Source organism: Stylophora pistillata, chromosome 11 (assembly GCF_964205215.1).
Source record: "Stylophora pistillata chromosome 11, jaStyPist1.2, whole genome shotgun sequence".
NCBI classification, from domain to species: domain Eukaryota; kingdom Metazoa; phylum Cnidaria; class Anthozoa; order Scleractinia; family Pocilloporidae; genus Stylophora; species Stylophora pistillata.
Window position 1 is genome coordinate 14,981,673 of NC_142529.1, and position 24,169 is coordinate 15,005,841.

Sequence of the window (24,169 nt, forward strand, 5' to 3'; positions counted from 1 at the left end):
TGTATTTGTATCAACACATGTTTATGTTAATATATGTATCTATTTTCAGGGAAGTACGCAGCCTGGGAGGGTGGTTTGCGAGCGCCAGAGTCCGGGGGTACGACCCCTAAAAATTTCCAAGAATCATGTTTTAGTCCGTATTCCTTGCATTTTGAGGTCTCATTACATCATATGTTTTCTAATAGTTCCTTGTTATTAAAAAAGAAATTGACTACCGGACACAGAGGATTTTGAAAACACTGTCCGGCTGCCGGACAAAGAGACACAGTGTCTTTTTTTCAAATATTAAAGCTAATGGCAAGACTTCTCTTTGGGATATTGCTCAGAATATAACATTCTTTCACTGTCTTGCACTTTTCATTTGTCTGAAACGTTTGTTGTTGCGAAGATTAGATGCAAGCATTGCCAATTTATGCAATATCTGATTTTTGAGCTTCGTTCGCGAATTGCCACTAGGAAAAGTAGGAGCCGGCCCGCAGAAATTTTTACATATTTAAGAACTAGAATATTATAACTAAGTGCGTAGTTTCAGTTCCAGAATCGGTGTACTTTGGAGAAATTTGGACAAACTTTTTCCCTGTTTTACCCTACAGCAGAAATGACCTAAACTGTACTAAGATAAGTAATCTATTGATGTGTTCACATTCACTCCCAGGGAAAATTGAATGCATCAAAGTAAAGACAAATAAAGTCACTATGTATGCTAGAAGTACCAATCTGTAATGTTGTATTTAGCTTGAGATAGAGAAATAAACATTTTACACTTTCTTTGCGATGTTTTTGTATCAAAATGAGGCCCCAGGCCTTGAGCAAGCAGCCGTTGTTACCATGGCAACAAGAGTGCTGCAAACTTTTAAAAGGGCATTTTTGTGCAACCCCCTGAGTGCCTAACTGCATGTAAAATTTAAAGGGGGGTTGAAAATTTTCATTTCCTAAGATGTTTGATTCTTACAGAGACACGATCTTAAACTCTTTAGGGTGGCCAATTTACAATTTCAACTTAGTTGATATTACCAAATTACGATAAAAAGAAGATTTTTGATAAAAACAATTCATCTTCATTAAGGATACTCTTAACCCTTCATTGACCCCTAAGAGAATTGTATTTGATTCCTCCTTACAATATCACATCTTAATCAAGTACTCAGGTCATAAGGATAAAGGAAATGATCTGCAACTAAAGAAGCTCTCGACTGTTTAACAAATTCTACTTGTCAGCATCTTAGGAAATGCATCCTCAGTAGTTTGAAGAATTTGCATACAATGTTAGGGTGTTAATTTAGATTAGAGAATTAAGACAGTGGCACAGTAATTAAATATGGTAATAATGACTAAATGAGAAGGAAGTCTTTTCAAGTCAATCACTAAAGGAAGCATATTTAATGAAAACATAGACATGATAACATGAAAAACATTGAACACTCTCGTCTAATAAGCAAAATATCAAAGAATAAAAAAATTTACCACCTGATTGGTTCACAAACATCCACATGTAAAGGAAAAAGATGAAAGTCAACGGAATAAAAGAACACTTTTTAATAAAATCAATTCATCTTCATTAAGGATACTCTTAACCCTTCAATGACACATAAGAGTACCTGCATTTGATTTCTCCTAACAATATCACACCTTAATCAAGTACTAAGGCCATAAGAATAAAGGATCCACAACTAAAGAAGCTCTTGATTGTTTAACAAATTCTCTTTTTCAGCATCTTAGGAAATGTGTTGTGAACATATGGAGTTTATGCATTCTGATATCAGGGTGTCAATTTACGTTAAATTATGACAGTGGTACAGCAATTAAATAGGTAATAATGACTAACCGACTAATTAGTGAGAAGGAATTCGTTTTAGGTCAATGACTAAAGGAAGCGTTATTAACACAAACACATGAATTATAAATTGAAAAACATTGACCACTCTCAATAAACAAAAATATTAAATTAGGTTAGAGTATTATGACAGTGGTACAGTAATTAAATACGGTAATAATGACCAATCGACTAAATGAGAAGGAATTATTTTTAGGTCAATCACTAAAGGAGGCATTATTAATACAAACACATGAATGATAAAAAGAAAAACATTGAACACTCTCAATAAACAAAATATCAAAGCTTGAAAAACTTATGAGCTGATTTGTTCACAAACATCCACATGAAAAGGAATAATTTTATAAAACATAATATATAAATATTATAAGACCACTTGATTAAATGGGAATGAATTCTTTTAAAGTCATTGAGTAAAGGAACTACTATTAATACAAACACACAAATGATCAAATGAAAAACATTGAACACTCAAAATTAAAGCAAAGTATCGAAGCTTAAAAAAACTTACCACCTGATTTGTTCACAAACATACACATGAAAAGGAATAATTATATAAAGCATATTATAGAAAAATATAAAATATACTTTTATAAAAAAGAACAACTGACTACATAAGAAGGAATTCTTTTAAAGTCAATGACTAAAGGAATGATTATTAATACAAACACAAATGTTAAAATGAATAGCAATGAACACTCTTGATAAACAAAATATCAATGCTTCAAAGAACTTCAGGGCTTGACACTAATAGTAGCCCACTAGCCACAGACTAGTAGAAACTCAGCTTTGGCTACTGGTAATGGTTTTCGATTTCCACTAGCCAGTTTGGCTTAAGTATATAAACTGACCAAAATCTAAAATGTCACTAGCCACCAAGTTGAAAAGTATGTGTCGAGCCCTAAACTTACCACCTGATTTGTTCACACACATCCACATGAAAAGGAAAGACATGAAATTCGATGAAATAAAAGGAACATTTTTGAACAAATTCAACTCATTTTCATTAAAGATGCTCTTAACCCTTCATTGACCTCTGAGAGTACTTGTTTTTAATTTCTCCAGACAATCTCACACTTTAATCAAGTACTAAGGTCCTAAGAATTAAAGGGAGACCATCTACAACAAAAGAAGTTCTTGACTGCATGTTTAACAAATTGTACTTGTTAACACTTAGGAAATATATCCTGAACAGTATGGAGACTACACATACTGATGTTAGGATGCTAATTTAGGATAGAAAATTAAGACAATGGCACAGTAATTATATACGGTAATAATAACCAACTAACTACATGAAAGGGAAGTCTCTTTAAGTCATTAACTAAACGAATCACTATTAATACAAACACACAAATAATAAAATGAAAAACATTGAACACCCTCATTGAACAAAATATCAAAGCTTCAAAAGGCTTACCGCCTGATTTGTTCACAAACATCCACATGAAAAAACAAAATATAAAAGTCAACGGAATAAAAAGAAAAGTTTTTAATAAAGACCAACCGACTACATGAGAAGGAATTCTTTTAAAATCAATTCTTAAAGGAGTATTATTATATATTGAACACTATTGATAAACAATAAATAAAAGTTTGAAGACAATTATGTTCTGATTTATTCCAAATATCCACATGAAAAGGAATAGTTATATAACACAAGATATAAATAATACAAAAACATCTTTTTTAAATATAGAAAAAGATCAACTGCTTACATTAGAAGGAGTTCTTTTAAAGTCAATTATTAAAAGAGCATTATTATTGAGCACCATTAATAAACAATGAATAAAAGGTTAAAGACAATTACTAGCTGATTTAGTCCAAAACATCCGCATGAAAAGGAATAATTATATAACACAAGATATAAATAATATAAAAATATCTTTTTTAAATATAGAAAAATATCAACTGCCTACATGAGAAGGAATTCTTTTAAAATCAATTATTAAAGGAGCATTATTATTGAGCACCATTGATAAACAATGAATAAAAGGTTGAAGACACTTACCAGCTGATTTATTCCAAAACATCCACATAAAAAGGAATAAATATATAACACAACATATAAAGAATATAAAAATACCTTTTTGAAATATCGAAAAAGACTAACTACTTACATGACAAGGAATTCTTTTAAAATCAATTGTTAACGGAGCATTATTATTGAGCACCATTGATAAACAATGAATTAAAGGTTGAAGAAACTTACGTCCTGATTTATTCCAAAACATCAACATGTAAAGGAATAATTATATAGCACGAGATATAAATAATATAAAAATATCTTTTTTAAATATAGAAAAATATCAACTGCTTATATGAGAAGGAATTCTTTTAAAATCAATTATTGAAGGAGCATTATTATTGTGCACCATTGATAAACAATGAATAAAAGGTTGAAGACACTTACTATCTGATTTATTCCAAAACATCCACATGAAAAGGAATAATTATATAACACAAAACATAAATAATATAAAAATATCTTTTTTAAATCTAGAAAAATATCTACTGCTTATATGGGAAGGAAATCTTTTAAAATCAATTATTGAAGGAGCATTATTATTGTGCACCATTGATAAAAAATGAATAAAAGGTTGAAGACACTTACCAGCTGATTTATTCCAAAACATTCAGATGAAAAGGAATAATTATATAACGCAAGATATAAATAATATAAAAATGTCTTTTTGAAATCTAAAAAAATTTCAACTGCTTACATGAGAAGGAATTCTTTTAAAATCAATTATTAAAGGAGCATTATTATTGAGCACCATTGATAAACAATAAATAAAAGGTTGAAGAAACTTTGGTTCTGATTTATTCCAAAACATCCACATGAAAAGGAATAATTATATGACACAAAACATAAATAATATAAAACATCTTTTTTAAATATAGAAAAAGATCAGCTGCTTACATGAGAAGGAATTCTTTTAAAGTCAATTATTGAAGGAGCATTATTATTGTGCACCATTGATAAACAATGAACAAAAGGTTGAAGACACTTACTAGCTGATTTATTCCAAAACATCAACATGAAAAGGAATAATTATATAACAAAAGATATAAATAATATAAAAATATCTTTTTGAAATATAGAAAAAGATTACCTAATTACATGACAAGGAATTCTTTTAAAATCAATTATTAAAGGAGCATTATTATTGAGCATCATTGATAAACAATGAATTAAAGGTTGAAGAAACTTACGTCCTGATTTATTCCAAAACATCCACATGAAAAGGAATAATTATATAGCACCAGATATAGATAATATAAAAATATCTTTTTTAAATCTAGAAAAATATCAACTGCTTATATGAGAAGGAATTCTTTTAAAATCAATTATTGAAGGAGCATTATTATTGTGCACCATTGATACACAATAAACAAAAGGTTGAAGACACTTACTATCTGATTTATTTCAAAACATCCACATGAAAAGGAATAATTAGATAACAAAAGATATAAATAATATAACAATATCTTTTTGAAATATAGGAAAAGATTAACTAATTACATGAGAAGGAATTCTTTTAAAATCAATTATTAAAGGAGCATTATTATTGACTACCATTGATAAACAATGAATTAAAGGTTGAAGAAACTTACGTCCTGATTTATTCCAAAACATCCACATGAAAAGGAATAATTATATAACGCAAGATATAAATAATATAAAAATACCTTTTTGAAATCTAGAAAAATATCAACTGCTTACATGAGAAGGAATTCTTTTAAAATCAATTATTAAAGGAGCATTATTATTGTGCACCATTCATAAACAATGAATAAAAGGTTGAAGACACTTACCAGCTGATTTATTCCAAAACATCCACATAAAAAGGAATAAATATATAACACAACATATAAATAATATAAAAATACCTTTTTGAAATATCGAAAAAGATTAACTACTTACATGCCAAGGAATTCTTTTAAAATCAATTATTAAAGGAGCATTATTATTGAGCACCATTGATAAACAATGAATTAAAGGTTGAAGAAACTTACGTCCTGATTTATTCCAAAACATCAACATGAAAAGGAATAATTATATAGCACGAGATATAAATAATATAAAAATATCTTTTTTAAATATAGAAAAATATCAACTGCTTATATGAGAAGGAATTCTTTTAAAATCAATTATTGAAGGAGCATTATTATTGTGCACCATTGATAAACAATGAATAAAAGGTTGAGGACACTTACTATCTGATTTATTCCAAAACATCCACATGAAAAGGAATAATTATATAACACAACATATAAATAATATAAAATATTTTTTGAAATATAAAAAAAGATCAACTGCTTACACGAGAAGGAATTCTTTTAAAATCAAATATTAAAGGAGCCTTATTATTGAACACCATTGATAATCAATGGATAAAAGGTTGAGGACCCTTAATAACTGATTTGTTCACAAGCATCCTCATGAAAAAGAATAATTATATAAAACAAAGTATAAAAAAATATAAAAATATATTTTATATAAAAAAGACAACTGACTACATGAGAAGGAATTGTTTTAAAATCAAATATTAAAGGAGCATTATTATTGAGCACCATTGATAAAGAATTAATAAAAGGTTGAAGACACTTACTATCTGATTTGTTCGCAAACATCCACATGAAAAGGAATAATTATATAACACAAGATATAAATAATATGAAAATATTTTTTTGAAATATAGAAAAAGATCAACTGCTTACGCGAGAAGGAATTCTTTTGAAATCAATTATTAAAGGAGCATTATTACTGAGCACCATTGATAAACAATAAATAAAAGGTTGAAGACACTTACGAACTGATTTATTCCAGAACATCCACATGTATAATTATATAACACAAGATATAAAAGAATATCAATACTTTTTAATATGTACAAAAAACAACTGACTACATGAGAAGGAATTCTTCTAAAGACAATTTACTAAAGGAGCATTATTAATTCAAACACACATATTATTACTAAGGTGAAATACATTAAACACTCTGGATAAACAATATGTAAAAGGTCAAATACACTTACCAACTGATTTGTTCACAAACGTCCACATAAAAAGGAAAAAAGGATGGCATAGAATTAATAAAAAATACATATTAAAGTAAAATCAATTAATTCTCCATGCTTTGACCCCTAACAGTGATTATAACATAACCAAAGTAAAGCGCATGCTCTGATTCGTCAATAAGCGTCCACCATTTGCCCACGGGTGTACGCTGCTGACATGAGCAAATGCAAAGACTACTTTTCCATGCGCACTTGTTTTTCTGGTCATGTAATATTTGTTAAATGAACGAAAACTCTTTTGCTACAATGTGTCAATGATATATGTTGTAAAACAAATGGCAAAGGCCACAGTGTACACTATTGAGTTATAGATGCACTTGAGAGATTTTCTAAGCACTCAAGAAGCTAGAGTTGCTCTCGGCTATCGCCTAGCACGACTCTTAAGCTTCTTTCATGTTTGGCAACCTCCTGCAAGCATCCATATAACTCAATAGTGTACGCTGTGGCGTTTACCATTTGTTAACAAGTGTTTAAGTTCTCCTAACAATATCACCCCTTAATCAAGCACTTAAAGGTCATGAGAATAAAGGAAATGATCCATAACTAAAGAAGCTCTTGACTGTTTAAAAATTCTACTTGTCAGCATCTTAGGAAATATATAGAAAACGGTATGGAGAGTATGGATGCTGATGCTAGGGTGTTAATTCAGGTTAGAGAATTATGACAGTAGCACCGTAATTGAATACGGTAATAATGACCAACTGACCAAATGAGAAGAAATTCTTTTATAGTCAATTATTAAATGAGCATCATGAATATAAACACAACTGATAAAATGAAAAACATTAAACACTCTTGATAAACAAAACATCAAAGCTTGAAAAAACTTACAGCCTGATTTGTTCAAACATCAATGTGAAAAGGTAAAAGGTGAAAGTCAAAGTTAAAAAAGAACACTTTTTGATAAAATCAACTCCTTTTCATTCAGGATACTCTTAACTTAAAAGTCCTTCTTTGACCCCAAATTTTACTTGTATTTGATTTCTCCTAACAATATCACACCTTAATCAAGTACTAAGGTCATAAGAATAAAAGAGATGATCCACAAATAAAGAAGCTCATAACTGTTTAACAAATTTTACTTGTAAACATCTTAGGAAATGTATACAGAACAGTATGGAGAATATGCATACTGATGTTAGGGGGTTAATTTAGGTTACAAGATTATGACGGTGGTACAGTATTTAATTACCATAATAATGACCAACTGACTAAATTAAAAGGAAGTCAATTATTTAAGGAGCATTATTAATACAAACATACACATTAGTTCTAGGGTAAATTGTTATCAAAACTGACAGTAAATATTACAAAAGTCCCCACATCAAAATGCCAGTCACGTTCTTATGAAAGAATTGTTAATAAAAGCATGAAGAGACTTAGATACTGAGTTGATTCACAAAAATCCACATGAAAATCAAAAGGATGAAACTTATACTTAAGCAACAGATAAGATTATCATCTTAAAAGTTAAATTCATTCAGTTGGCATACTGTCCCCTGATTTTGATTAAAAGATTTTTGTGAGGATAAGAGGAATTATTAAAATTTCTATCAATACTGATAGTAATTATGTTATTATATTACAATAATATCCACACAAAAAGGCAATTTTACATTCTTATGGAGAATAGCATGAAGACACACTGATTTGTTTCACAAAATTTCACATCAAGAGGAAAAAGAGATGAAACGTTTTAATGAAGAAAAGAGTCATCTTGGGAGCTGTTTCAGTCCATTTGTAAATCAAGTAGTCAAGCAGATTCATTGCTAAAGGATCGTGCCTAACTTTCATATAAATCCATATCAATTATATAAATCATTTCAATTTTAAGCAATATTGACAAACTGATAACTGTCAATACTTCTATCTTCAGGAAGAGGATAAAGCCAAACACATGAATTTCTAATTAATGGTGAATAAAATCATTCAGACACTTATCTATAATAACAATAATAATCATAATAGTATATTTTAATTGAAGCTCCCCCAAACGGGCTTTTCAGCCACAATGTAGACTAACTAAGTTCTTGAAAATCCCCACTGGCAGGAGGCAGACCAGTGAGCTATTTAGAGAGTGCAACCGTGGAGTTGAGCTAGGGGCAACCGAGAACAAATCCAGTGAGTGGCAGGGTGGAGGACTTGAACCCAGGACACTGGATTGCAAGTCCAGCACCCTAACCACTCGGCCACGCTGCCTCCTCATTTGTTAACAAACTTCCACAGGAAAAGAAAGAAAATGATATAATTATTTGTTAAAAAACATTAATTTTCTAATTGAACTTAATTTACACTAATTTAAAATAGTCATACTTTTAAATGAATTGTTACCCTTGACTCATTCAGAAACATCCATTTACCGTAATGGATTATTATAATTTCAATTATTACTAAAAGTAGTTGTATATTTGAAATCAGGACTGAGAATTCTTGTCAGCAATGAACAGGAAATTTCTATTTATTACAAAAGGTAAACTGTCTTAGCCAATCACATTTCAAAAATTTCTCTCCCTGAGGCATCTGATAAAACCTGTTACTCATTAATTACGTCAAGGTGATAGAAATAGAGTGTTGACATACCTGAGCATTGTTCCACTAATGATATTACTATCAGAAAAATGATTTGTGGCTGAAGCATCCCTTCAGGAAAATAAATTGACTTTTTCAATAATATCAATGAAAGCCGTAATCTTATTTGTTTATCACTTGTGTAAAAGTCAAGTTGGTAGTTTTTAGTTGGTCAAAAAATTAAGTGAAAAAAAAAACCACACCAATGTAGGACACTTACTGAAAGATGGAGGCGTCAACTAAAATTTTTTCTTGTTAGGTGATGATAATTCAAAAGCACATTTGTTGGCTTCACTTATTTTCCTGCAAAGTGGTTATCACACCAAAATACATCATGAGGAAGTTCATAAAAACACATGGGATTCATATCCACCTTATCACATGCTCAAGTTTGATTGCGTAAAACATTGACCAACGTCCTTTATGATCAGTTGGTTCTCTCATTGTTATTGTAATTACTTTAGATTTAAAATGGCACATTACAAAGCTTAGCTGACTAAAAGTGTTTGCTGCCTAAACTAAGTACATACAAAAGCATTGCCAAAAAAGTGTAAAATGTTCATTTCTCTATTTCAAGCTCTCTGTGACATTACAAATTGGTATTTCTGCCATGCATCGTGATATCATTCATTTTTACTCGATACATTCAATTTTCCTTGACAGCGAAAGTAAAGACACTGATTAATCATTTATCTCAGTACAGTTCTGGTCATTTTTGGTGTATGTAGAGTAAAACCGGGAAAATGTTTATCTGAATTTCTCTCAAAGTACATTGATTCTGGAACTGAAAAATATACCTTGTTGGCTACAATATCTAGTTTTTAAAAATGTAAAAATCTCTGTGGACTTCTACTCTTCATAGGGGTAATTTGTGAATGAAGCTTAAGTATAATCCAGAAATCACGAAGGGAAAGAACTCAATATGAACTCTATATCAAGTGCAAATTAATGTCAAACTACTAGGATACTCCAAAAAAAAGAAAAAAATTGAGTAGCACTGTAAAACATCGGGTCAAAACTGGGTCAAACTGGGAATTTTATATTTACTCTCACTCACTCACTCACTCACTAACTTATCTCGACAGCTTTTGTGGCTTCGCCTCCTGTAGGGGGTAGTGGCCACAAAAATTCATCAGCTTTCGTACAGGGCTACCCGACGTATCCACAAACATATATCTCAAATCGTGTGCATATCATCCAGATTCCGAGTGCTGCACCTTCTTTCATGGGAACTTGAACAATTCCAAATTCTCTGACGATATACTGCTATATTTCTTTGTCAACTGATTCGGCTGATCTACCGATCGAATTGCACCGCGTTCGCCCCCTATCGAGTTCGCCCCTACCTTATACCGTGTTCGCCCCCACACTTTTTGAGTTCGACCCCACCAAGTCGAGTTCGCCCCTTGATTGAGTGATGTCCAAATGTGTTCATTTGTGACGAAGGTTCTAGCAGAATGTGCCAAATGTTAAGTCAGCAACGACCATTTTGAATTTCGGCAATCTAGGGTTGCCGGAAGCAACTGTATACACTGAAGTAAGAAATAATGGGAACCGCACTTAAATCAAAGCAACATTGCTCAACTTAGATACAATGAAATATATAAAGTTCATATATTTTGAACTGCGGTGTTAGATACGTATAATGCACGATCCTCGCAGTAGATAGCGCTATTTAAGCAATAGCGAAAATCAGACCTGAAAAAAATCAGGCCTGTACGGGATATTTCATTGTATCTGATTTATCACTTTGACGGGTTTATTACGAATCAACTTAACGGCCTGCTCCCAGTTGGCTTCTTAGCTCAATTGGTAGAGCGCTGCACTAGTATCGCAGAGGTCAGTGGTTCGAATCCCGTACAGGCCTGATTTTTTTCAGGTCTGATTTTCGCTATTGCTTAAATAGCGCTATCTACTGCGAGGATCGTGCATTATACGTATTGCTCAACTTATTATTCGGACTGGAAAAGGTGTGAAACAACCTCGGTTTATCTAACGAACACGAAATGTGTTGTTCATAACAATCAGACTTGAGAAGATGCAAAACACGCTTTCATCGCATAGTGTTGATCATAACAACAAGACCTGAGAAGATGCAAACCTCGCTTCCATCGCGACAGCATTGCTTAAGTTGTTAGCCTTGTAATAAATGTGTAACAGGTTTAACGATACTTACTTCGTTTAGCTTTATTTATGAAAAAAAGACGGAAGAGTTTACGAAACGCGATTTGATAACGCTCTCGATTATTTAAGACTTTAAGACTTTAAGCCTTTGGTTCGGTCAAGTTAAAAAACGGCTCCTTTAGGAGCCACCTAATCTATAAAGGTCATGACCAACGAAAGTTCCAGCATGGTTGTTTCCGGTCTGTTTAATCCCTGTTTCCAGTCGCCCCAGTTCCCACGCCCTTATGAACTTTCAAAATGGCCGTCAGTCAAATACAATTCAAAACTTGTCTTGGTTCTAACATGTTTGCAATTTTGGAAAAAAAATAAATAGACATTACTCAATCTGGGGGCGAACTCGACTTGATGAGGTCGAACTCGAAAAGTGTGGGGGCGAACACGGTATAAGTTAGGGGTGAACTCGAAGGGCCGAACTCGATAGGGGGCGACAGCAGCGGATACCGATCTACAGACCATTTGCTAATAAAATGGCGTGACGCGTTAGTTTTCCATGAGGTTTCCATAAGAAGACGAGAAACGGATATTTTTCGATAATTACTGATTAATCGAATTACTGAAAATGGAGGCCGTTTTGGTCGCCAAAAGGGGGATCATGGTTCCAGGCGCTCCTTGCGTAAACCGCGGATACTGGGAATGAGACTGCGACAACTTGTGTTGTCGTGAGCTCACTCTTCGTAAACAATGGAATGGGCCGGTTCACGAACTTCATTGCTTGAAAGCTGGCCAAATGTGGAAAGTTCATACTAGTTCTCACGAGATAACAAATGAGCCATACGTGGGTTCAAACTACGAAAATACTAGCAAAACTGTGACGGCCGATTTAACAAAAAACTATGATGCTGGGACGAACACTTCACTTGCTGAAAAAATCAAGAATGTCCGTGAACACAACTTCGAAAGTGGCGCTAACAACAGGATACTGACAAAAGCAACTGAAATAGTAAGGTTAAATATGTAAGCTTAGCTCTTCCGTTAAAAATCCTGTTTCTGTTACTGGGTTTTATTGGGTTCAATACTTGTAAAGTACGATTTAGTATTTCGTACAGAATCACTATTAACAATTGATTCATGCGTTAGCGTGCGTTTATCGAGACTTGAACCACGCGGGAAGTTTGGAGAGCACGAAAGATGCCGAAGAGTTGCTCGAGGCGCAGTCGAGAACAACTCTAGCTTCTTGAGGGCTCTCCAAACTTCCCAAGTGCTTCAGGTCTTGTTGAACGCACAGCTGACACATAAAACAATTGTTTTATAACATTTTCAACGCGGTAATTTATGTATAAAGGGCGGAAATTCCCTCTCCTACGCTTCAATGCGTAGTTTATTTTGTTTCTGAAAAGTATTTCGCTATTCTTCGATGATCTTGTCTCAGATAGTTAAAAAACTGACAGGTGAATTCAAGCGTGGAAATGAAGAGTTGCGAAACGAGATTAAACCGTTGATTATTTTGTTTTTCCTTTCTCTGTGTTCTTTCTAGTGGGTAATAAAGTCTATTCCCAAAGAAGAAGTAAGTAAATCTTCATCGGCTTGTTCGAAGTCACTCGCGAGAAAAAGATTTCTTCGCGAGACATTTGTGTGCTGAAGTCACAGGCGTGCACAAGGGAAAATTAAAGCACGCTCGCGCAATTGAATTTGATTGCACGAATTTACAGCCCAGCAAGTCGGGTAAATTGCCTTTCCAGAGGTAACCCCGCCCTCCTTAACCAGTATGCCGCAAATCCATACAAGCGTTAACGCTCTGCGACCAGATTCCAGTGAGGTTAACAAGCCTACATGTGAGGTGTTGGATAACGGCACTATTTTCCCCTGACAAAGGAGTACGTATTATCCGAATTCAGAGATATATTCAAAGGTATAGGAATACTACCAGAGGGCAAGTATCACATCCAACTCAAGCCAGACGCAAAACTTGTACAACATCCACCACAAGCAGTACCTGAGAAGAGGAAAGCAGCATACAAAGAAGAGCTTGATAGATTGTGCAATTCGGGAATCATTGAACCAGTTCAGGGACACACAGACTGGATCAACAGCGTCGTTCCTGTCTCTAGGCCTGATGGATCAATTAGACTATGCTTAGATCCAAAGGACCTCAACAAGAGCATCAAAAGGAACCAGTATTACACGAAGACTATTGATGAAGTTAGCGCTGAACTCCACGGAGGAAAATATTTTAAGCTTGTTGATGCCAAGTCGGACTACTGGATGGTAGAATTGGACTATGAAAGTTCACTTTTAACTGCCTTCAACACACCATGGGGGAAACACAAGTTGCTCCGACTTCCCTTTGGTCTTGAAGTCAGTGCAGACGTATTTCAGGAGAGGTTGAATGTAGTCCTTAAAGAAGTGAAAGGAATCACGGGATGCATTGACGACATCCTCATGAGAGGGGTGGATTCCAAGGATAATGACGTAAATCTACTTCAGTTACTAGAAACAGCACGAATGAACGGAATTAAGTTCAATCCAAAGAAGCTGCAGTTCAAAACAACTAAGTACGATTTTTCGGACAGATTATCACGCCAGAGGGTATGAAGAGCGACGACAAAAAGGTTGAGGCCGTCAAACAGATGAAAGCCCCAAAATACAAGAAAGTTCTGCAGAGTTTCCAGGGAATGGTCAATTATTTGAAGCGCTACTCAGCCAAGTTGACGAGACTATTCGAACCACTCAGACCACTGCCTCGGGAAGAAACGGAATGGACCTGGAACTCTTCCTACCAAGATGCCTTCGATGCCATCAAAGAAGAGCTCTCCAGGACCCCAGTACTCGCGTACTTGGACCGGAAAGCAGAGCACGTTATTCAGACTGACGCTTCAATGACAGGACTGGGTGCTGTATTGCTGCAAGAAGGAAAACCAGTGATCTACGTATCCAGAACTATCACTCCCGCCGAGGAACGCTTTACCAACATCGAGAGGGTATTGCTAGGAGTGGTGTTCGCCATGGAGAGGCTTTATACCTATGTGTATGGGGAACCAGTCAGAGTTGAAACAGATCACAAACCTCTAGAAACGATTGGGAAGAAGAGTATTGCCACTGCCAGCCCGAGATTTCAACGACTTCTTCTGAGGCTTGCAATATACGAAATTAAAATCGAGTACATCTGTGGGAAGGACAACTCAGTTGCAGACGCCCTTATTCGAGTCGACCCTCTGAGTCCAAAGCCTATGGACTCAAAGCAGATGGATGTGATTCCAGTACACCACATCACTTCAAATGTTCCAACTACAGACAACCGACTTGACAGAACCAGAGTTGCCACCCCCGCTGATTCGGCCTTGAACCAGGTGAGGCATCACATCTTTCACGGCTGGCCGCTTCAGAGGCAGCAACTCCCAGAACGATTGCAAAATTATTGGAATTACCGTGAAGAACTCGCAGTTGAAGATGGCCTGATATTCAAGGCACATCGACTTGTGATTCCAACTTCACTGAGAGCAGAGTATCTAAAGGATCTTCATGCAGGCAACCTAGGAGAAGAGAAAACTCTGTTAAGAGCACGTGAGACAGTCTTTTGGCCGGGGATCTCGGATGATGTGAGGAATGCAATTAAATTATGTGACGCATGCACGAAATACAGGCCTGCTCAACAGAAGGAACCACTAGTACCGCATGATGTGCCCAGCTTACCATGGTTTAAACTCGTAGTTGACATGGTTTAAACTCAAAGTTGACATGGTTTAAACTCGTAGTTGACATGATTTAAACTCGTAGTTGCCGACTACTTCAGCAAGTTCCCCGTTGTAAAGAAACTGACCAATCAGACGGCAGGACACGAGATAAGTCTTCTCAAGACCAAATTTGCAGAATATGGGATACCAGCAACGGTATACACAGATCAGGGAACCCAGTTTGTGTCCCAAGATTTCAAACAATTTGCAATGCAGTACAGATTCGAAGTGCAACACTCTAGCCAAAGATATCCTCAATCGAATGATTCGATTGAGGCTATGGTCAAAGTCGTAAACGGCACAATGGAGAAGGCCAAAGAGTCGAGTTCTGATCCGCATCTTGCAATGCTGATTTATCGTGCGACTCCAGTCAGACCAGGTCAGCTCAGCCCAGGAGAATTTACTTTCCCAGCGGAAATATAGAGCACTCCTTCCTATCCATCAACGGCTGCATCCCAATCTAGAGGCCAGCAGAGAGGCGCAGATAGCAGAGAAACAAGCCCAACGTGAGGACTACGATCGGACAGCCAAAAAACTTCAAAATCTACAACAATTTCAGAGTGTCCGGTTCCAGTTGGATCCCAAGAAACCGATCTGGCAGAAAGCACGGTAGTACAGCAGCCAAGTGGAAGTTCGCCCAGGCGATATGAGGTACGGACTGAATCCGGTGCCCGGTACTTCTGGAATCGTCGCCATATTCGTCCAGCGGTTGAAAGCCAAGCAGAGGAACTAAACTAAACCTTGGTAATTCCCAGAACAGAAAAAAAGTCACCGAGACCTGGACTTGTCAGACATCTCAGCTCAAGAGCAACTGATATTGCTGACCAGCCACCACCACAGCCATTGCCCAAACAGTGTGTCCCGGAAAAGATCCCTGTCGGAATTGCGTTGTCTGGTCCACGAAGAGCTATTAAACCACCTACGAGACTAATTGAATAATTCTAGAGACACTATAAAGAGTTTAAGAGAAATGTATTTGTAGTGTGCCGTATGAGTAATTGTAGCAGTCATAGCTGTTCATGACCAATATCATTAGTCTTCTTCTCTTTGTTCGTAAGCGTGTGACAAGTTTTTGGATCAGCACCTCAACTTTTACGCATACAAGAATGTGAAACGTGTTCCAATTTTAGAGTACACAGGTGCATGAATCCTCTACAAAGTTTTCTGTTCACTGATGTCATCACCTCTAAAAGAAGGAGGATGTTGCAACATGCTATTGCATATTCAATTAGCCGAGGATTGTTTAGATCGTTATTCCCAGAACGTACCATTCTTTTCCCATATTTAATTCGCTGTAGATCGCGTTAAAGAATTATCATTCATAGCGAGTGTGATTTTTTATTTAAAAAGAGAAGCGGTTAGGACGTAGAATAATAGATTTTGCTCTCTATAAAAAGGGTTCTCTTGTCAGGATATATTTCTTCATGCCGGAGTCGAAATGTACATGGGAAAACAGCGACAGTTCTTACTTGTTAAACATACCAAGGACCGAAGAAATTTATACCACAATAGGTAAATGGGGGTGCTTGCTGCACGCACGACTTTAGTGCGTCAGCCATCTTTTGTTCTCCCTGGGTACCTCACAGATAACGACATGTGACACAGTTGGAAATAAACTGTCTCACCATTGTGTTTACGCTGATAATTCACTAGCCACTGGAACGAATTTCGTTCAAGGTGATCCCTCTTCCACTATGGTGTGTTCTTCCATGTGCGTGACTGATAACCAGTGAGGTGACATGGCTTCACTTTGGCGGGATGATCGGGGTCCTCAGAGCTTCTAACAGATCTGCTTTACGTATTCGTCCACGAACTCTTATGATACCGTCTCTGTATAGAAATGGATCCAGTTTGTGAAGAAACTTGTCTTCTTTAACGCAGTCTTCTTTTCTTTGTCCAGTACACGACTACCGCACTTGGCGTTCGCTTGGATGTTTTGGAGAGCTTTTATTTCTGAACGAAACGCGTCCCTTTGCAATTGCTTTATTATCTCTACTTCTGCTTCCTCTTCGTCGGTGACACTGGGTCCTGTGTTAGCAGAGGTATCCTCGGTCGATTCCTGCCCAAATGTACCATCACTGGGCTCCTTCCCTTTGGATACGACTTTATTTCTGAGGTTTGTATCTCATGCAAAGCGCTACAGCTATCGTCGCTTTCTGCCAACTTGAGGATCTGCTTAGTCTCTCACCGTACTAGTATTAACTGCAGTTTTCTTAACCTCCAGATAATGGGGTTTACGTGGTCCTCGTAGTTCTCTTCCTTCAGCCCGCTGACTTTGGGTACTCTAAAGAAGTCAGGTCCCTTTATCCACTCTGATTTTTCTACAAAGTCATTCAGTGGTATGCCCCTTGAACCTTCGTCTGCACTATTCGACGTAGAGTCCACCTAGCGCCACTGTTCTGGGGTAGTGTGATCAGGAATGAGCAGAACTCTATCGGTTACACAGACCTGAAAACGACTGGATTCGTTGCTTATAAATCCTAGAATGACCTTACTGTTCGTCCAATGGTGGTCTTCAATGTTTCCATACTCCAACTCATCCTTCAAAATGTCACCAATCTTTAGAGATAGAGTAGCAGCCGCCAATTCCAGCCCTAGGATGCTGACTGTCTTCTTTGGCGTTACGCGAGCCTTACCTATAACAAACGAAACGTATTGACCTTTGAATTCATCTCCCACCTTACGAGCAAATCCTTTGGAAATTATTTCAGACATAAAGCTGCAGTGGTCAGTGTAATATCTGGCATCGGACACCAGACGCTTCCTAAGGCTATTCAGGTGCTTCTCTGCTTGAGCATAGTTGTTTGGGAGCGGAATGTTCTGATGTTTAAATGGGAGGAGCATCTCGTAATGCCTGTCTTCTACATAGACAACACCATTTTCCATTCTTTGGTAGAGCTTGATATCATCCCGTGACAATGCTGTCCCTTTTTCTTTCTTGGAGAAGTTCAATTCAAAAATTCGCTGGACTGCCTGTGGTGTAATCTGTTCCTTAACCATTCTTTGCGGGACCACATATTCACGGGGTGATGAGGAGCCTTCTTGTTGATCAACATGTATTCTGTTGCACGCAATGCTTTGAGAAGAGAAGATAGGGCCATTTATGTACCATCGAAGGAGCGAGCATACTGCGTATGGATCTGACTCCTGACCGTAAACAATTACTTTAGGTCGTAAGGCACATGGAAGATTTAATACAATTAGAATTAGAAGCCCCACTTCGATGTCTTCCGTGTAGGGGGGTATTTCAGGACTAACTTTTTTTAAATGAGACATCTTACTAATCACATCAGGCCGTAATATTTCGTTGGGGTCCACTGGAATGGCAGGGCGTGTGAATGTTCTGGGTAAGTCTAACATAACATCTTCCAAGCTAGCTACCACTAACGCTTCGATTGCCTTATTCTCACGCTACTTGTTCCGTGGATCGTTGTAAGAATTAGGTCAGTGTTACTCCTTTCAACACCAAGTAACGTTTCTGATTTCTCATTGACGAATGCTCCGCCTCTGGCATTGTCCAGCACGGCATAAACTTTTATCCTCTTGGCTGGGTTCTCCTAGTGAACTAACCAGACAGGCAATATCCCCATGTTGATTGGTACGTCTCCAGGTTCGATCATGTTGCAGGTGGCAGTGTGACTTGTACTATCTCAAGGTTTGTCTCCAGATTGATTCTTTCCACTCGTGTCGTTCGATCTCTTTATTCAATTGTTGGGTGGTGCTAACTGCAAGTTTTACATTTCAGCCTTTCCTTGCAGTGCTTTGCAATGCGCTGACCACTAAAACAACCAAAGTATACCTTCTTCTCCACAACAAAGTTTCGCCGGTCACTCAAAGATTTCTTCAAAAAGTGTTCGCACTCATTCAGATTGTGTAGTTTCTTGCATAAATACCACGTTTCTGTCCGTTGGTATCCAGTTTCTCGATGTACGTTTGTGACTTTGCTTGTTCCTCTTCCTCTCTTAAATGGTCTTTTTCTGAACTTAACGTGAGTGGGCTTGTCTCGCTCTTCGCGGTTTTACTTCCTAACACTTTCTTCCGAGAAAACGGGATCTATGGCAAGTTCGGCTTGTTCTCGCACAAATTGTCAAAACTCCTTAAAGTCAGCGATTCTTCCTTTGACACTCATGATCCCACTGTTGTTTTCGGTCCATTTACTTCTCCAGTGTCGAGGTAACTTTTCCAACTGTTATCTTAGTACGTGAGCAGTGTTTAAATCACCCATATGTGATCTGCCTTTCATTGTGGACTTCACTTGATTAAGGGTGATAGAGAAATCTTGGAGGGCTGAGCTATTGTTCGGTGTGATTGGTGTCCAGGAAGATAGCTTCTTGATATGGGCGTTAGCTATCTTAAATGGATCACCCAATTTTCTCTTTAACAGCCCCTTAGCTTCTTCTTAGCATCCTTCTGATCTAGACAGCTGTGAATAACTTCTTTAACTTTATCCGAGATGTACTGGCCAAGAAAATACAAACTTTCACAGGAGTCGTCAACCTTTGCTTCGATCAATGTTTCAAAGGCTGTCATGAATGAGGGAAATTCCATGACGTCGCCATAAAACATAGCTGGCTCGCTTGATGGTAAAAGACTTCGCTTGCTGGGTATCTATAGTTTGAGACAATTCCGTTTGCTTTTTTGGAATGTCAAAAATAACCTGAAACGTAGTGTCCTTGAGTTGGTTATGAGTTAGATGACAAGTACGTTGAGTAGCCTTAAAAGCCATATATATATACTGTGGTGTTTGTGCAATCCCCATCGGTTGATCACCAGCGGAATATATGACCGCAGGCTGGGTTTGATATGATCTGTACCTAAAGGCTGTCTGTGGGGGTGAGTAATATTTCCCATAGTTGCAATGCCTCTAGAGGTTTCAAGGAAGAACGCTTCATCTGCTGATGTACATGCCATAATCGGGGTCTTGTACAGGGGTCCTTTCTGTTTTATTGTATATGTTGCGAGGGGATTTGCATGAGGGGGACCTTGTGACCTTGATACATACATGTGAGTAGAGCTTACATGGAGTGACATTGGAGCTGGTACTGAACTTGAGAAGCTAACTGGTGATATAACACGAAATAATTCCGTATCCATTGAAGACGAAGGTGAACGCGACACTTCGAAACTGACCTCTTCAAAACAAACCGAAGATTTCCTGTTGACTTTTTCCATATCCGTAGTCAACCTTGACAACCATAAATCCGTCGGAAACCCGCCGAAAATTTGAGTGAACCACAGTTATCCGTGCAGGTTAAACCATAATCCGTAGAAAAACGTCCTTGAGGGCGGGTTGAAACTGTTGCCGCGAACGGTGACAAACCGTGTAAAATGAAACCTTCACGAAGGCTTTGAGAAAACTCACCCTAAACGTTACAATCCTTAACGCAACTTTAATACCATAAAATCGTGACACTGAACGAAATATAGAGATAAATAGAGAGAGGTTTTGATTCGGTAGCCTCGTGGCACTGTTCGAAGAGGCCGCTACCGCGCATGCACGAAAACTTAAAAGTCCCGTACAGCAACCCAGGCGACGGCCGTGCGTCGATCAGCCGCAACAGGCATTGCAGACCATCAAGTTCGTGGTTTAAATGTTCATTTGAAAGTTCACGGTATTAGAGGCCTTTTTTCATATTGCTCGATAAGCAGAGAAATAAACAAAGAGAAAATGTTTCCACGTATTTCTTGATGAAGTGATTGTTCACTCAGTTGTTACTTGATATCTATTTTCAGCAGTGCAATGGCTGGGTATTGAATATGTATAAATATCTTGAAGCAGGTGAGTTTGTTCCATGATGACTGTATAAGGAGCAATTTATCCTTGATAAAAAGAAAGGTCTTCAAGATTCTTTGAATTTTATTGCTGCTGAGCAACTACAGTGTATTTAATTTTATAATTTTGGAAGGTCTATCTAGTTCAATGTCTTTAGAAATAAAAAATGGCGACCAACTTTTTGGGATTGGCTACCTTTTTAGAATATTTAGGAGCAAAGAGGCATTTAAAAAAACGCTAATTTTACGCCCTACACCGATTTTCTAAATTTTTTTTGGAAAAATAATACTTGTCTCCTTCCAACTAATGTTATGAAGATATCTATCACATGTTACCAGTTCGGAAATACATTATATATACATTGAAGAAATCTTGCCTTTTTTGACCAAATTCATCTCTCGCTGTCGCCTCGCGAAATGACCTCCGCCATGTTCCTTTCCATTCTTCTTGTGACCAAAGAAAAAGGCCCAGTATTCATTGAATTACGTAACGGTTAACCACATGGCGTCTACACGTGGAAAGCCTACCCATAGACCCCAGTAGGGGCTTTTGTGGCCCGCACACCCCCAGCATGGGGGGGAGGTAACAAAGTTACCAGCTATTTCTTATTTTTTACCTCCTATCCAAAACAAGTAGCAAGAACCCTGTGCTAAATGTTTATCGTTACGTCGAATAGTCCTCCATGAAAGCTGATCGATATTTTTTAAAAGATGACAGCCAGAAGCGATAATTTTCTTCCGGATATTGCTCTTTAAAACACTCTTTCATAACACTCTTTCAAAGCCATGCACATTCCGTTTGTCGTAAAATTTTGCTGTTAAGGACATTTGATGCAAACATCACCAAATTGTGCGATATATGATTTTTGAACTTACGTATTAAAAACTACAGTACTATAGCCAACGAGGTACATAGTGTCAGTTCCAGAATCGGTGTACTTTTGGAGAAATTGAGATAAGCCCTCTTCCTATCTCACCCTAACATAGAAAATGACTGAAACTGTACCGAGATAAAATAATTGATTAGTGTGTTCACATTTACTCGCCGCGAAAATTGAATGCATCAAAGTAAAGACAAATAATGTCACCATGTATGGTGGGAGTACAAATTTGATAGAGAGATGAACATTTCATACTTTCTTGGCGAAGTTTTTGTATGAAAATGAGTCCCCCTGGCCGCAAACTAGCAGCCGTTATTACCACGGAAACAAGAATGCGGCAACCTTTAAAAAGGGCATTTTTGTGCATCCCCTCTGGATGCCTAACTGTGTGCAGAATTTGAGGAATTTCTCAAGATGTTTGAATCTTACAGAGACTAGTTCTTCAGGTTTTTAGAAGTTTTTAGAACTTCCTCAAATGATTGCCAGCCATTAAGTCGCCAAATGTCTCGTCCTATTCCTTACTCTAAAGACAGGTGGTGAGGTCAATTTTACCTCCCGTAATATTGTGCAAAGTGCGTTTTCCGTCTTTGGTTCGTCTTGATCTGTTTTTGTCCTGTTCTTCTCTTTTCAACTTTTAATTTAGGTGACAAATTTTGGATTTCAAGATGCGAAATACCTGTTTCAAGAAGGTCAGCTTGGAGCAAAGTAGCATAATTCTAAATTTAGATCCCATAAACAAAACATCTTTACGTTTTATTACCTTCATACCTGTTTACTCTGGAGCAGCAAGCAGAATACTAGGTATCATTCATCCTGGTAATGAAAAAACCAACACGTTATTTCAGATGCAGACCAGCAATCCACCTAGGGTTTTTTTATTTGGTTAAAATTTGCAAAGTTCCTAGCACCACGCCACATGGGCGAGGTACTACTATTTGTGTTTAAATTAACAAACTGGGTGAAGGGCCTCGCACTTCTTTTCAAATCCATTAAATCTCAAATGGCCAAGACATGATCCTCATCGCGCGCCAACTTCTCTCTCTATAGTAGGTCATTTCGTGTTCCTGAAAAGTGGTACGTAATGGGAGCTCGGTCGATTTGACGCAAAAGACCTGAACTTTGTTTCAATTACAACTGTTCGAAAAAGAATGAATTCATTCTAAGCCACCTTTCCAGTGAAGATTCTGGCTCAAACAATTGTTTTAAACTCACTGGTAGACATAACGCTTTTGAAATCTTAGCCTAAAACTTTTGCTTTCAATTTACCAAAATTATAAAAAGGAAGTAAAAAGACGAAGCCTCTTTAAATTGTCATCAGTGATATGGGAAAGACGTTCTTAAAGCTGAGTTTTTCTTTTAATGATAAAAATTCAAAGAACATTTCACTTCCAGTTCTTTCTTTACAATAGGTCATTTACGACTATGACATAAAATGGAATCTCGGTCATACTTTATTCCGGAGAACTGAAAATATTTTCTTTACACAGCTCTGCACTAAAGAATAAACTAATTCTTAGTTGCGTTTCTTGTGACGATAATGGCTGTCTCAGGCAACTGTCTCTTAAAATAGGTGGTATACACCACGCGTTTAAACCTCTCAGGTTTGAACTCATCGTTTTTCATCTACTAACAAGGTGAACTCGCTAGTGTAAAGACCAAAACTTTCTAAACATTATCACTGTGAAACGGGAAAGCGCCCTTAAGTTTTTAATTTGTTTTTGTATTTATAAAAAAATTAAAATTCAAAGAAAATTTTACCAGCGAAAACAGGCCGCATCAATACTCGCACCGTGCATTTATAATAATAAAATAATAATATGGAAGTGTGCATTTACCTTTCAAAGTTGAGTTTCTTCTTCAACGATGGAGTAATTTTTCCCCGAACTTAAGGCGTGACAAGCGCACAGGAAGCTTAAAGTACAAGCATTATTTTGGCGTACGGTCAAAACAAATACGTATAAAACAAATTATCGCGGCTTTTGAAACAAAAGAGCAAAGGTTTTCAAACATAACAAGTTTCGCTTTTAATTAAAATAAGCACAGAACAGCTGAAACCAGATGAGCACAGAATTGACTTTATCCGCGGGAAGAGTCTATTTATCATCAATCATTTTTAAACTTTGTCCGACCTATACGTCTATTTTAACTTATTAGAGCAGAGCTCACCAAACC

General features: G+C 36.7%; 1 long non-coding RNA gene across 1 annotated transcript; it reads right to left on the reverse strand.

The window, feature by feature from the left end:
* Nucleotides 1-8,730: 8,730 nt before the first annotated feature.
* On the reverse strand, nt 8,731-23,988 carry LOC148720218 (uncharacterized). The gene is made up of 4 exons (XR_015993527.1): nt 23,833-23,988; nt 22,758-22,810; nt 9,710-9,792; nt 8,731-9,561 (listed from the first exon to the last, which is right to left on the reverse strand). It is a non-coding gene; the product is annotated as an uncharacterized LOC148720218 (long non-coding RNA).
* Between the last annotated feature and the right edge of the window lie 181 nt (nt 23,989-24,169).